Here is a 3,850-nt window from a genome sequence, read left to right as displayed (position 1 = left end):
GACATCTGTGGTCGTTAAAGTTCACTGACTCGGATATTTTACTTACGTGTTTGCTTGTTGCTTTTTTTGATACTCTAAAGAGAGTTTATACAAATGCGTTCTCGATCTCGAAAGAGAACACTGGAAAAAGTGGAAGAAGAAGTTTTAGTAGAGGAATATGTTCTTGTAGTAGAGGAGATATTTAAAGAAGAAACTCTTGTTGCAATGGGTGAACTAGAGGCGAATACAAAGGCTTTGATGGACTACTCTCAGCCGAAAATTAATGATATTATCTGACCAGCCATCGCGGCTAATACTTTTGAAATCTAGGCTAGCACAATTCAGATGGTACAGAACTCGGTCCAGTTTGGGGGTTATCCCATATAAGATCCTAATATGGATATTAGAGATTTATTGAGATCTGCGACACTTTCAAATTCAACAATATCTCTGAAGATGCTATTAAGTTGAGGCTTTTCTCATTCTCTCTGAGGGATAAAGCTAAGTGATGGTTGCATTCTCTACCACCAGGCTCTATCACCATGTGGGAAGATCTTGCTCAGAAGTTTCTCACTAAATTCTTCCCTATGACAAAGATAGCTGTAATCAGGAATGCTCTTACATAATTTATGCAACAATCGGGAGAATCTTTGTATGAAGCTTGGGATCGTTATAAGGAGATGCTGAGAAAGTGTTCTCATCATGGGATTCCTAACTGGATGATCATCAACTGCTTTTATAATGGTTTGGGTGCGAATTCTAGACCCATGATTGATGCAACATCAGGTGGAGCCTTATGGGCTAAGAGCTATGATGAAGCTTATGATTTGATTCAACTAATTGCTGCTAATGAATACCGGAACCTTTCTCAGAGAATAACTCAAGGCAAAGTAGCGGGAATTCTGGAGGTAGATGCAGCTACTTCTATAGCTGCTCAGCTTAAGGCTTTGACGATGAAGGTGGATTCTTTGGCTAATTATGGAGTTAATTAGATCACTAGTGTCTATGAGCTTTGTGTTGGTGCATATGAGACAGAGCATTGTGCTATTTCTAGTGAATGAACTCAGTTTGTGAGCAACTTTCAGAGGTCGCAGCAACCAGTTCTAGCCACCTATCATCCCAACAACCGCAATCATCCTAACTTCAGCTGGAAAAACACTCAGAATACGGTGCAGCAACCTTATCGGTAGTATACATCAAAGTAATACAACCCTCCTGGTTTACAGCAACCGTAATATGCACCAAGACAACAACTCCAACTATAACAATCTAATGAAAAATCTGAATTGGAGGAGTTGAGGCTCATGTGCAAAAGTCAGGCGGTTTCTATTAAGACTTTGGAAAATCAAATTGGGCAGATTGCCAATGCCTTGCCGAATCGACAACCTGGTACACTCCCTAGTGACACAGAAGTTCCAGGCAAGAAGGAAGCAAAAGAGTAGGTTAAGGCAATTACATTGAGGTCTGGGAAGGTTCCAAATCCCGAAAAATCTCAATTTCCAGAATCTGAAGATGTAGCTGAAAAAGAAGTGTAGAAGGAAGCAGAACTGGAACCGAGGAATAAAACTCTGGAACACACTACTCTTGAGGGTAATATAGGGGGGAAACAGATTTGTCCTCCACCTCCTTTTCCTAAGAGGCTGCAGAAGCAGAAGTTGGATAAACAGTTTGCGAAGTTTCTGGAGGTGTTCAAGAAACTTCTTATCAACATACCTTTCACTGAAGCTCTTGAACAGATGCCTAGATATGCAAAGTTTATGAAAGGTATTCTCTCTTAGAAAGTGAAGCTCGATGAAATAGAGACAATTGCTCTCACGGAGAAATGTAGTGCTGTGCTGCAACTAAAGTTGCCTCCGAAACTTAAAGACCCTGGAAGCTTCACTATTCCTTGTACCATCGGAAAAGTGTTATTTGACAAAGGCTTTTATGACTTGGGGGCTAGCATCAATTTGATGCCTTTTTCTATCTTCAAGAAGTTGGACTTACTTGATCTGAAGCATATTTATATGACCTTGCAGTTGGCCGATCGCTCTATTACATATCCACGAGGTATTGTGGGGGATGTCTTGGTCAAGGTGGAAAAACTCATCTTTCCTGCAGACTTTATAAATCTTGATTTCGAGGAGGATAAGACGAATCCCATAATCATGGAAAGACCATTATTGGCCACAGGCCGGACCATGATTAATGTGTAGAAGGGTGAGCTCACTATGCGAGTACTGGATCAGGATGTGACTTTTAATATGTTCAATGCCATGAAATTCTCTACTGATAATGAAGAGTGCTTAAAAGTGGAGTTGGTCGATTATGTGGTTACTTCAGAACTTGATAAAATGATAAGGTCTGATGCCTTAGAGAAATCCTTGTTGGTAAATTCAGAAAGTGAAGATGATGAAGGTGATGATCAGTTGTAATATTTAAATGCTTCTCCTTGGAAGCGAAGGCTAGATATGCCATTTGAATCTCTTGGATTGGAAGAGCTGAAAAATTCTCTAAAGTACCTCAAGCCATCTATTAAGGAAGATCCTACACTCGAACATAAACCATTACCTAATCACTTAAGGTATGTTTTTTTAGGAGATGCATCTACATTTCCTGTTATTATTGCATCTAAACTTTCAGGTAGTGATGAGGAAAAGCTCTTGAGGATTCTGAGAAAGTTGAAATCAGCAATTGGATGGACTATAGCAGATATCAAAGGAATCAGAACATCTTATTGTATGTATAAAATTATGCTAGAGGAAGGAAGTAAGCCGACCATTGAGCAAAAGAGAAGGCTTAATCCGATCATGAAGGAAGTTGTGAAGAAGGAAATTCTTAAGTGGCTAGATGCAGGGATAATCTACCCTATTTTTGACGGTTCTTGGGTGAGTCCAGTTCAGTGTATGTCGAAGCAAGGAGGCATCACAGTTATTTCTAATGAGAAGAATGAGCTCATTCCTACTCGAATAGTCACGGGGTGGAGAGTTTGCATGGATTACATAAAGCTAAACAAATTGACAAGGAATGATAACTTCTCTTTTCCTTTTATTGATCAGATGCTTGACAGGTTGGCCAGGCATGAGTACTATTATGTTCTGGATGGCTACTCGAGTTATAATCAGATTTGCATTGCTCTAGAGGATCAGGAAAAGACTACCTTTATTTTTCCGTTTGGTACTTTTGCTCTCAGAAGAGTTTTTTTAGTTTGTGTGGTGCACCTGCCACATTTCAGATATGTATGATGGCTATCTTCTCTGACATGATTGGTCAGAATGTGGAGGTGTTTATGGACGATTTCTCTGTGTTCGGTGATTCTTTTGACGAGTGCTTGCAAAATCTTGGTGTCGTTCTTAAGAGGTATGTTGAGACCAATCTAGTGTTCAATTGGGAGAAATGTCATTTTATGGTGCAACATGGCATCAATCTTGAGGTGTATAAAGCTAAGATAGGGGTCATTGAAAACCTTCCTCCAACAATTTATGTTAAGAAAGTTCTCAACTTTCTTGGCCATGCAGGTTTCTATCGGCGTTTCATCAAGGGCTTCTCTAAAATCTCTAAACCCTTGTGCAATCTTTTAGAGAAAGATGTCCTTTTCGAGTTTGATGATGAGTGCTTAGCTGCTTTTGAGATCTTAAAGAAGAGTTTAATCACGACACCTGTCATAACTGCACCTGATTGGAATGAACCTTTTGAAATGATGTGTGATGCAAGTGACTATGCAGTTGGAGCAGTTCTTGGGCAGAGGAAGAACAATATATTTTATGTGGTCTACTATGCTAGTAAGAGCTTCAATGGTGCTCAACTGAATTATACTACTATTGAAAAGGAACTTTTAGCCATTGTCTACGGTTTTGAGAAATTTCGATTTTATTTACTTGGGACGAAGGTG

The 3,850-nt window shown here is 39.6% G+C and overlaps 1 non-coding gene across 1 annotated transcript; it reads right to left on the bottom strand.

The window, feature by feature from the left end:
- Window positions 1–581: 581 nt before the first annotated feature.
- On the bottom strand, window positions 582–688 carry LOC141669027 (small nucleolar RNA R71). Its single transcript, XR_012553328.1, has one exon. It is a non-coding gene; the product is annotated as a small nucleolar RNA R71 (small nucleolar RNA).
- Between the last annotated feature and the right edge of the window lie 3,162 nt (window positions 689–3,850).

Source organism: Apium graveolens, chromosome 6 (genome assembly GCF_009905375.1).
Source record: "Apium graveolens cultivar Ventura chromosome 6, ASM990537v1, whole genome shotgun sequence".
NCBI classification, from domain to species: Eukaryota; Viridiplantae; Streptophyta; class Magnoliopsida; order Apiales; family Apiaceae; genus Apium; species Apium graveolens.
Note: the sequence above shows the minus strand (reverse complement) of the source record. Positions and strands in the feature narration are given on the sequence as shown.